Source organism: Eublepharis macularius, chromosome 4, assembly GCF_028583425.1.
Source record: "Eublepharis macularius isolate TG4126 chromosome 4, MPM_Emac_v1.0, whole genome shotgun sequence".
NCBI lineage: Eukaryota > Metazoa > Chordata > Lepidosauria > Squamata > Eublepharidae > Eublepharis > Eublepharis macularius.
The window spans coordinates 178,526,519-178,538,735 of record NC_072793.1 but is presented as its reverse complement, the minus strand read 5'-3'; positions in this window follow the sequence as shown (position 1 = coordinate 178,538,735).

The window sequence follows — 12,217 nt, the reverse complement described above, 5'->3', positions numbered from 1 at the left end:
GCATACCAGGTCCATATTAGCTACTGCAAAAGTATCATGCAGAACTCTGGTCTTATTATTTATGGACCTAGCATTACACAGCATCAGTGTCGGAGGAGGGTTTAATTTCCTGGCTCCAACACCTGCATGTCTTGGGATGGGATGTAGGTTAGAAGGACACCAAGCCTCACCATATCTTTGTGGCCTTCTCCACTTTAACCGAGTCCCACCGCCATACCTTCCCTGTCCCCATCACTCTTCAGAGAACTCTGGCGGCTTAGCTGCACAACCAGTACATTCCACTGAATTGGTGCTCCAAAGATTGTCTTACAGGGCCTCCTCTGCAACCAGCTCCCGCTAGGACCACCTGTCACTCCAGTTCCCTCCACCTGGGCGCTCCTCGTAGGCCTGGAAGCCTTTCAGGCCCAAGGGCCTTCCTCCTTCTCCTCTTTTCCTCTCCTTTCCCCACTCTCACCGGCCCCCAAACCTCCAGTGTTGTCGTTCTCCCGCTGGGCAACTTCCCTGTCGGGCAACTCTCCACTGGGCAGTTGGGTGACCGACCTGGGTCAGGCAGATTGAGGCAGCTTCTCTCAACTCTGGTGCAGCCGGAGGAGAAGCAGCTCAGATCACATCAGAGGAAAGGCAACTCTACTTGAGCTGCAGATTGAAATGAACTGCAGATTGAAACGATTCATGTCCAGTGGAGCTACATGTTGAAACAGCTCATGTCCAGTCAGGGGAAGGTAACTCTCTTTGAATCGCAAGTTAGGAGCCACTCGGTGCGTGTTTTCCTTTCTTCCTGTTGCCGTTCCCTTGCTTCCCGTTCCTTCCTTCCTTCCTTCCTTCCTTCCTTCCTTCCTTCCTTCCTTCCTTCCTTCCTTCCTTCCTTCCTTCCTTCCTTCCTTCCTTCCTTCCTTCCTTCCTTCCTTCCTTCCTTCCTTCCTTCCTTCCTTCCTTCTATTTCGACTGCTCACTGCTGGGCTCTGTTGCTGTTTTGCTGTTTTGTTAAGTTGGTCAGTTAGCTGTAATTTAGCTATAATTTCGCTGTAATGCCAAATTTCCTGGTGGAGCTGAAACCACAGCTTACGCCCGTGTCGCCATCTTCTTGTTGGCTGCATGAAGAAAAATGGGTGTTCCGTTCCTGATACTTTTAAGAATCTCAAAATAAATAAATAAAATAATAAGGGTATTTCCCACAGAATGAGGTTGTAATGTTACATATATGTCACCCAATGAACCTCATGTGGTAGAGGATAATGTTTTTGCTTTTTCAGGAATGTATTGGCCTGTGTGTTTTCTTTAATTAGCCATAGTTCAATCCTAAGCAGAGTTATACTCTTTAAAGACCACTGAATTCAATACTCCTACGCGAGTATAAATTTTCTTAGGCTAGCACTGCTTATATGCCCTGACAGGTGTTTGGTTTGCATGTGCTTGTGTACCTCTGTAGTGTTGATTGACATTTTTGCTTTCCTTTTTCAGTTGATACATGTGTATGGTTATGTTCGATTACAATCCTTGTATTCACAGATGAAGATCCCTCTGTTTGCATGCTAATTCCTCCAACTTGCGAGGAGACCTCCTCATTGGGTAACAAGGCGGCATGGTATAGCCCAATGTTGTTAGTGTCAGATCTGTGGCTAAATAATAGTTGTATCCAGACTACCTTCTGCAATCAGACAAGAGTCCGTTGTTTTCAAAAGATATACTGAAAAAGGCAACCATTATAGTCCACGGGCCCAGATGCAATATCTGGGCTGGTACACGTGTATTGTTACAAATGAAAGGCAAAGAATACAGTACAAAATATCAAGACTCAGTAGGCCCAGCCTCCCCCCACAGTTCTCAAAACAATCCCTTTGAAGCTGAGACAGTGAAAGTTTCCCAGGACTGGAGAAGCTGTAGCCAAAACATTCCTCTTCTGAGAGATAGCTGCTAGGGAACATCTTGGCACCTGTGAAGAGAGCACTTAGAACACTAACAGAATTAAAATGGAGTTTCTTTAGTTACAACATATAGAGAAGCATTCTGAACCTGACATTTAGATCTCAGAAACTAAGCAGGGCCAGTCCTTGGTTCAGTGACCGCCAAGGAAGACTGTGCAGAGCAAAGCACTGGCAAACTGCCTCAGTTTCTTGCTTGCCTTGACAGCCCCTTGCTGCTGTGGCCATAATTTGATTCAGACTTCATGGCACAAACACGTAAATATCATATCACATTTCTGCAGTAAAAACTGTTGGCTCTGCTCACTCTGCTATGAAGATCCCTTGGTGTTGTTGGCCAGTTGTTCTCAGCCTACTTAGCCTATCTCAAAGTATTGTTGTGAGGATAAAATAGGAAATGAAGACTCACGTATGCTTCTGTCTGCTACTTGGAAGGAGAACAGCATATAATTGTATTAGACAGACAAGACAAATGATCATATCCTTAGATCAAATGCACTTCTCTTACACGGAAGGGTTTTTGGTCTTAGAATCTGAACTTTTTTTGAAAATAGTTTCTGTTGGGGAAGATTAGGATCACTTTACCATACATGCCCTACAAATCTCACTGTTCATTTAAGTATTATTTTGAATCAAATGTTTTTGAGCCTTCTGCTTTCTGTTTCTATTTTGGTGCTGCTGGAAAGATGCCAGCCCTGAACTTACCAGGGCTGACGTTTGCAGGCTCACGAGGCAGGGGAAGTAGCAGGACGGTGTCTTCTGGCTGGCCCAGCCCAACGGTGGACACGTGGCTTCAAGCCGCATCACTCAGTTTAATCAGCCCAGCTGGCGAATCAAGGGTGGCCGGCTGGGGAGGAGATGGTGAGAGCCGTTGCCCGACCTGAAGGAAGAGGTTTTCCCTCAGGTTCTCTCACCTTCTATGTAGGGCTGGGCAGTCGGGTCTGGAACAGCGATCCCTGCCCACCCTCCATGTTATTCAGCTTATGGGCTAGTGTTTTTTGGGGTTACACTTTTCTAAAATCATGTTAGTTGCGACCTGTTAGGTTAGAGTCTGTTACTGTTCTGCATGTGTACTTCTGCATATTTTATGTAATGGAACGTTGTTGAAGGTTTAATGCTGCAGTTGTGGGACGAGTTGCTCTGTCACAACTTCAGGCTGGTGGTTTGGGTGTTGGGCACTGATTCTCCTCTTCTCCTCTCCTTTCCCCACTCTCACCAGCCCCCAAACCTCCAGTGTTGTCGTTCTCCCGCTGGGCAACTTCCCTGTCGGGCGACTCTCCACTGGGCAGTTGAGTGACCAACCTGGGTCAGGCAGATCAAGGCAGCTTCTCTCAACTCTGGTGCAGCCAGAGGAGAAGCAGCTCAGATCACATCGGAGGAAAGGCAACTCTACTTGAGCTGCAGATTGAAACGAACTGCAGATTGAAACGATTCATGTCCAGTGGAGCTACATGTTGAAACAGCTCATGTCCAGTCAGGGGAAGGTAACTCTCTTTGAATCGCAAGTTAGGAGCTACTTGGTGTGTGTTTTCCTTTCTTCCTGCTGCCGTTCCCTTGCTTCCCGTTCCTTCCTTCCTTCCTTCCTTCCTTCCTTCCTTCTTCCTTCCTTCCTTTCTTTCTTTCTTTCTTCTGTATTTCATCTTTCCCTCTTCCTGGGAGCCCTCATATGCTCACCTTTCCCTACGTCCATCTCTCCTTCAAACCCACTAAAGAACTTACCTACTATATTCTTCTATTTCCATCAATATTTCTTAATTTACTTCAATTATATACTGCCCTTCTTCACAATGGGGTCCCAAAACAACTTACCTCATTCCCCTTGCCTCCCTATTATCCCCAAAACTATCTTTAGGGTTGCCAGCTCCTTGTGGGGAAATTCCTGGAGATTAGGAGAGTGGAGCCTCGAGAGGGCAGGGTTTGGGAGGGAGAGGAACTATAATGATATAGAGTCCACGTTCCAAGACAGCCATTTTCTCCAGGGGAACTGATCTCTGTCACCTGGAGATCAGTTGAAGTTCCAGGAGATCTTCAGCCAGCACCTTGAGGCTGGCAACCCTAACCCTGAGAGTTAGGTTAGACTAAGAGTATGTGACTGGATCAAAGTCACCCAGTGAGCTTCTACAGCAGAGTGGTGGTTCACATCAGGATCTCCCAGAGCCTACTCTGACACTCGAACCACTAAACTGCTCTGTTGTTTATTGAGGGGGGGGGGGCTGCTGTTGAACAGTAGAAAGCAGCCAGGCCTGGATGGCTCATGCAAGTCATGTGACATGAGGTCACCTGGTGGTTGCTGCTGAGCCTGGCCCCAATGACTCCTTCTGCAATGGCCAGAACAGGCCTGGAAAGGGCCTGGAGCCCTTCCCTTGCCTTCTACTGACAGAAACCGACCCTGGAATACTGGTTATGGTTGCCTAGCAACAACCACCGAGAGCATCTGTTTAAAGCTCCAGGTGTTCCGTTTATCATTTAACCTCAGCTAGCCCAATGTCACAGAAGCTAAATGGCTAAGTGGGGGGTTGAACTCTGGTCTCTTCAGTCTTAGACAACACTCTAACAACTAATAATAATAATAATAACAACAACAACAACAACAACAACAACAACAACAACAACAACATTCAATTTATATACCGCTCTTCAGAACAACTTAATGCCCACTCAGAGCAGTTTACAAAGTGTTATTATTACCCCGCAACAATCACCCTGTGAGGTGGGTGGGGCTGAGAGAGCTCTAGAGAACTGTGACTCGGCCAAGGTCACGCAGCTGGCTTCGTGGAGGAGTGGGGAATCAAACCCGGCTCTCCAGATTAGAGTCCCGTGCTCTTAACCACTACACCAAACTGGCTCTGCACCAAACTACTCCACTCACTTACTAGATACTAGATTCTGAGTATAAATCTCAACACAAATCTCAGAATCCAAAGTAAATACTGGTTTCTCAGATAGCCTGGCCTAACAATATGGGATATTTTTTTGATTGAAGTAAGGTTCAGGACAGCAGAATCATTTTAATGTCTATCTTCGAGGAACCAGATATATATTAAGCCCCCATCCCAAGTTCCAGGGTTTCCAGGTCCCTTTACTTCCTGGTGGGTGCATCTTCACACACGTGTGAAGCACAGGAGCACTCCCAATGGTGATGTGATGATGTCACCACAGACCATGGGAGAGCTGCCAGTTTTCACGCCAGGCCAACTTAGATCCAGCAAAAACCTCAGGAGTGCTCCCAATAGCCATAGCGATGTAATGACGACACTTCCAGGAGTGGCATCATCATTCAGGTCACATGGGAGCAGCACATTTCATTGTGTTGAGTTTGATGATATCATGGATTGATCTTATGATGTCATAGGGTGGAACTGAATAATACTGAATATTATTATTAATGGTTTAACTTCCACATATTAATATGTACGTACTTCAAAGAGATGGGTTATTTAGCTAACAAATAATAGCTAATCTACATATTTAAAAGGAAAATAACTTGTAAAAGCTAAATAGTAGTATAACAGCTATTATCATATAACTTGGGATTCTTCATCTTTGGACCTGAATGACTCTGTTGGGGGTGATATTTTGTTTATTGTATGCCTTGGAATTAAGTGCTTTCGTCATAAGTTGCCATGAAGGTTTTTCGGTATTGGATATGGATCTTTAAGTGCTGTATGGATTAATGCTTATTTGTGATACACAAACCTTTTTGTACTTACTTCATAAACTGTGTTTACTTTTTGATAGAATTTTTCATTGTTTATTTAGTTAGGTTTTCATGGTGGATACACATATCCTTGTTTGTTTAACTTCCACGTGGGGCCTGGAGATCTGGAATTGCAACTCAACACCAGTCAACAGAGATCATGTCCCCTGTAGAAGACGGCTGCTTTGTAGGGGAGGCCTCTATGCCATTATACCCCAATGAGGCCCCATTTTCCTCCTCAAAACCTGCCCTCCTTAGATTTAAGCCACAAACCTCCAGGAATTTCCCAAAATGGTTGGCAACCCTCGATGCACTGGATGTCCCTTAATGGCTCTGCTCACTCTGCTATGAAGATCCCTTGGTGTTGTTGGCCAGTTGTTCTCAGCCTACTTAGCCTGTCTCAAAGTATTGTTGTGAGGATAAAATAGGAAATGAAGACTCACGTATGCTTCTGTCTGCTACTTGGAAGGAGAACAGCATATAATTGTATTAGACAGACAAGACAAATGATCATATCCTTTGATCAAACGCACTTCTCTTATACAGAAGGGGTTTTGGACTTAGAATCTGAACTTTTTTTGAAAATAGTTTCTGTTGGGGAAGATTAGGATCACTTTACCATACATGCCCTACAAATCTCACTGTTCATTTAAGTATTATTTTGAATCAAATGTTTTTGAGCTTTCTGCTGTTTCTATTTTGGTGCTGCTGGAAAGATGCCGGCCCTGAACTTACCAGGGCTGACGTTTGCAGGCTCACGAGGCAGGGGAAGTAGCAGGACGGTGTCTTCTGGCTGGCCCAGCCCAACGGTGCACACGTGGCTTCAAGCTGCACCACTCAGTTTAAACAGCCCAGCTGACCAATCAAGAGTGGCTGGCTGGGGAGGAGAGGGTGAGAGCCGTTGCCTGACCTGAAGGAAGAGGTTTTCCATCAGGTCCTCTCACCCTCTATGTAGGGCTGGGCCAGCCCGACTCCTCGCAGTCTGCTCTGGATCAGCGATCCCTGCCCACCCTCCGTGTTATTCAGGTTATGGGCTAGTGTTTTTTGGGGTTACACTTTTCTAAAATTATGTTAGTTGCGACCTGTTAGGTTAGGGTCTCTTACTGTTCTGCATGTGTACTTCTGCATATTTTATGTAATGGAACGTTGTTGAAGGTTTAACGCTGCAGTTTTGGGACGAGTTGCTCTGTCACAACTTCAGGCTGGTGGTTTGGGTGTTGGGCACCGATCCTCTTAGGGGGGAAACAGGATCTGCACGCACTGTTTCCCCATAGATGGGGATCCCCGTAAGGGATCTTGGACCAGACATGGCAGTGGCAAGCCCAGCTCAGGGGGCTCACAGGGCATGCCTGCTTCCAGGTAACAGGGGAACCACGCAGAAGCCACTGCCCAGTGTGTCGCCATCAACCGTCATCCTGTGGTTTCCCCTTTCGGCAGGCAGGCTGAAGGGATGAAGAGTCATCAGCTGGCAGGCGGGTCAGCTGATGCTGGGATCCGTGCCCTACGCAGCCATCGCTTCTTCTTTTTCTGTAACCAGTAAAGCTGTGGCCTGTTTTTCTCCAATAAAGCATCAGCATGCTTATTTCCTGTGCAGAGGGCCCTGGCCATATCAAGCTGGCCCCGCAAAGAGCAGCTCAGACTCCAAATACTTTGGACTTCCTTCATTTCTGTGAACAAGAGATGATTCTCAGTCAGGGGCTTTTCATTAGTATATATACCACAGGTTGGTTGTTGTTGTTTTTTGTATTTGCTTCTCACACTTCCATTCTCTTTTCCCAAAGCCCTGGAAATAAAGAGTAGGATTGTTTCTGATCTGCCTCCATTGTGAAATCTCCATTCTCTGCACACTTATATGGGTATGGTGCTTTTTACTATATCTTTTATCATTCAGAGCTTTGAGCAATGGACATTTAATGAGATTGCAATATTGATTTTATGTTACTGTTTTTCAGTCTTAGTGGTTCGGTAACTGAGACCTCTGCTATTGCAAGACTTTATCCCTGTGGTGGGTCTGTGACTGCAAGCAGAAAGACAGAATCTCAAAACTGTTATTGATATCAATTAAAGGATTTATTGGAAGGCACTATGCATAAAATACCACAAAAGCAAGATGACTCAAATCAAATGCATAATAGAAGAATAAATGGCAAAAGAGGTAGATAAAATAAATACCAAGAATGGGTATATAGCTACAGAAAATAGTAACTAATGCATATGCATTATGTATATAGCTTAAGCAAATAGTATGGAATACATAAGTAAATCAGGCTGGAATTTGCAGCATCTTTCTCTACTAGTCCTCAGTAGAGGACACGTTCAGAAGTGGAGAGGTAAAGCACAGACTGTTATGCAGTATGAATATATCTGGAAAAGTTTGCGATGAGAGCAAGCATAGTGCATTAAAATTTCATTTCCCTCCCTCCCTCCCTCCTGCTCTTCTATTACCCATTCAAGGATCCAGAAAAATCAGGAAGACCCAAACGGCATAAACTTGAGGCCTCTCAACCTTTTGAGGACTAAGAGGAGAGGAGGACAAGGCATAGGAGAGCCCTTTGGAGGTCTGAAGAGACAGCAAGAGAGGATCTCTAGGGTAGGCGGAGCCTAAAGAAAGAAGGCTGGTTTCCCAGTCCTCCTGCCTCCTGAATTTTCCTACCTTTTCCTTCCAGGGGGCCAATATTATGCTGGCACCACACTGATCAAAGGTGAAGGCAGAAGTGTGAGCCTAATTTCCCCTCACTACTGTTTACTTTGCCACATTGGGGCAAAAGGCCCTAACCAATAAGATCTTCCAGTATGATTCTGCATTTGTATAGATTTTCCCTAATCATCAATAAGGAGATAAAAGAAAGTGAAAGAAACTGACCAAAAAGATCAGTTGAGTTGTGTGCCAGTTATTTTTTTCCTTCCTAGCTGCTCTCTAGTGTTCAATTGAGCTCTGAATATAATAATGTAGCATTTGGGGAAGAAGATACAAGCCAACAAGCCTCCACTAGAGGCCAAGATGGAGAAGATCTCCACGGCCACCATGTCTTTCCCTTTGGTGCTCAGATAGGTGGGGACAAAGGAGATCCAAACACTGCAGAAGACCAGCATGCTGAAGGTGATCAGCTTGGCTTCATTGAAAGAATCCGGCAATGTCCGGGCTAGGAAGGCCACCATGAAACTGATGGTGGCCAGAAGACCCATGTAGCCCAGTACAATGTAGAACATGATATCTGAGCCTTCATTGCACTGTATGATGTTATGGCTGATTTGGGAATGTTTGTCAAACTCTGGGAAGGGAGGTGAAGTTGCCAACCACAGAGCACAGATGCCAGTTTGGACCAAACAACAGGGAATGTGATAGGTACATGGCTGCAAGCAGCAAAATGGTTACTGATATCAATTAAAGGATTTATTGGAAGGCACTATGCATAAAATACCACAAACGCAAAATGACTCAAATCAAATGCATAATAGAAGAATAAATGGCAAAAGAGGTAGATAAAATAAATACCAAGAATGGGTATATAGCTACAGAAAATAGTAACTAATGCATATGCATTATGTATATAGCTTAAGCAAATAGTATGGAATACATAAGTAAATCAGGCTGGAATTTGCAGTATCTTTCTCTACTAGTCCTCAGTAGAGGACACGTTCAGAAGTGGAGAGGTAAAGCACAGACTGTTATGCAGTATGAATATATCTGGAAAAGTTTGCGATGAGAGCAAGCATAGTGCATTAAAATTTCATTTCCCTCCCTCCCTCCCTCCTGCTCTTCTATTACCCATTCAAGGATCCAGAAAAATCAGGAAGACCCAAACGGCATAAACTTGAGGCCTCTCAACCTTTTGAGGACTAAGAGGAGGGGAGGACAAGGCATAGGAGAGCCCTTTGGAGGTCTGAAGAGACAGCAAGAGAGGATCTCTAGGGTAGGCAGAGCCTAAAGAAAGAAGGCTGGTTTCCCAGTCCTCCTGCCTCCTGAATTTTCCTACCTTTTCCTTCCAGGGGGCCAATATTATGCTGGCACCACACTGATCAAAGGTGAAGGCAGAAGTGTGAGCCTAATTTCCCCTCACTACTGTTTACTTTGCCACATTGGGGCAAAAGGCCCTAACCAATAAGATCTTCCAGTATGATTCTGCATTTGTATAGATTTTCCCTAATCATCAATAAGGAGATAAAAGAAAGTGAAAGAAACTGACCAAAAAGATCAGTTGAGTTGTGTGCCAGTTATTTTTTTCCTTCCTAGCTGCTCTCTAGTGTTCAATTGAGCTCTGAATATAATAATGTAGCATTTGGGGAAGAAGATACAAGCCAACAAGCCTCCACTAGAGGCCAAGATGGAGAAGATCTCCACGGCCACCATGTCTTTCCCTTTGGTGCTCAGATAGGTGGGGACAAAGGAGATCCAAACACTGCAGAAGACCAGCATGCTGAAGGTGATCAGCTTGGCTTCATTGAAAGAATCCGGCAATGTCCGGGCTAGGAAGGCCACCATGAAACTGATGGTGGCCAGAAGACCCATGTAGCCCAGTACAATGTAGAACATGATATCTGAGCCTTCATTGCACTGTATGATGTTATGGCTGATTTGGGAATGTTTGTCAAACTCTGGGAAGGGAGGTGAAGTTGCCAACCACAGAGCACAGATGCCAGTTTGGACCAAACAACAGGGAATGTGATAGGTACATGGCTGCAAGCAGCAAAATGGTTACTGATATCAATTAAAGGATTTATTGGAAGGCACTATGCATAAAATACCACAAACGCAAAATGACTCAAATCAAATGCATAATAGAAGAATAAATGGCAAAAGAGGTAGATAAAATAAATACCAAGAATGGGTATATAGCTACAGAAAATAGTAACTAATGCATATGCATTATGTATATAGCTTAAGCAAATAGTATGGAATACATAAGTAAATCAGGCTGGAATTTGCAGTATCTTTCTCTACTAGTCCTCAGTAGAGGACACGTTCAGAAGTGGAGAGGTAAAGCACAGACTGTTATGCAGTATGAATATATCTGGAAAAGTTTGCGATGAGAGCAAGCATAGTGCATTAAAATTTCATTTCCCTCCCTCCCTCCCTCCTGCTCTTCTATTACCCATTCAAGGATCCAGAAAAATCAGGAAGACCCAAACGGCATAAACTTGAGGCCTCTCAACCTTTTGAGGACTAAGAGGAGGGGAGGACAAGGCATAGGAGAGCCCTTTGGAGGTCTGAAGAGACAGCAAGAGAGGATCTCTAGGGTAGGCGGAGCCTAAAGAAAGAAGGCTGGTTTCCCAGTCCTCCTGCCTCCTGAATTTTCCTACCTTTTCCTTCCAGGGGGCCAATATTATGCTGGCACCACACTGATCAAAGGTGAAGGCAGAAGTGTGAGCCTAATTTCCCCTCACTACTGTTTACTTTGCCACATTGGGGCAAAAGGCCCTAACCAATAAGATCTTCCAGTATGATTCTGCATTTGTATAGATTTTCCCTAATCATCAATAAGGAGATAAAAGAAAGTGAAAGAAACTGACCAAAAAGATCAGTTGAGTTGTGTGCCAGTTATTTTTTTCCTTCCTAGCTGCTCTCTAGTGTTCAATTGAGCTCTGAATATAATAATGTAGCATTTGGGGAAGAAGATACAAGCCAACAAGCCTCCACTAGAGGCCAAGATGGAGAAGATCTCCACGGCCACCATGTCTTTCCCTTTGGTGCTCAGATAGGTGGGGACAAAGGAGATCCAAACACTGCAGAAGACCAGCATGCTGAAGGTGATCAGCTTGGCTTCGTTGAAAGAATCAGGCAACGTCCGGGCTAGGAAGGCCACCATGAAACTGATGGTGGCCAGAAACCCCATGTAGCCCAGAACAATATAGAACATGATGTCCGAGCCTTCATTGCATTGTACGATGATATGACCTACTTGGGAATGCATGTCAGACTCTGGGAAGGGGGGTGAAGTTGCCAACCAGAACACACAGATGCCAGTTTGAATTAAACAACAGGGAATGATGACTGACATGGCCAGTCTCTTCCCCACCCATTTCCTCATCCTGTTCCCTGGCTTGGTGGCCATGAAGGCAACAACCACAGTGACAGTTTTGGCCAATATGCAAGACACGGCAACGGAGAAGATCATGCCAAACAGTGTTTGTCGGAGAAGGCAGGTCACTGTCCCAGGCCGGCCAATGAATAGGAAGGAGCACGGAAAGCCGAGCAGCAGAGAGGAGAGCAGGACACAGGTGATGCTTCGATTGTTGGCCTTGACAATGGGTGTGTTCCAGTGTACACCAAATATCACCACCACTATAACTGTGGCCATAAAAAATAAAACAGTGATAGAAGCCAAGCCTGCTCCCATGGGATCCCCATAGAATAAGTAGGTTATGGATTTTGGAAAGCAGTGGTCTCTTTTCTCATTTGGATATTCATCTTCTGGACAATTCTCACATTGGTCTGCATCTGAAATTCATAATTGTTACAATAATTTATGAATGTACTCTTTTCCTTACTCCCCTTTACTGAATTTCTCCATGGATTCCAGCATTGCCATGAAGGAGGGGAAAGGAGAGATCCTGTCCCAGGTTACGTGCATATGTCTCCCGCTACTATTGCAACAGA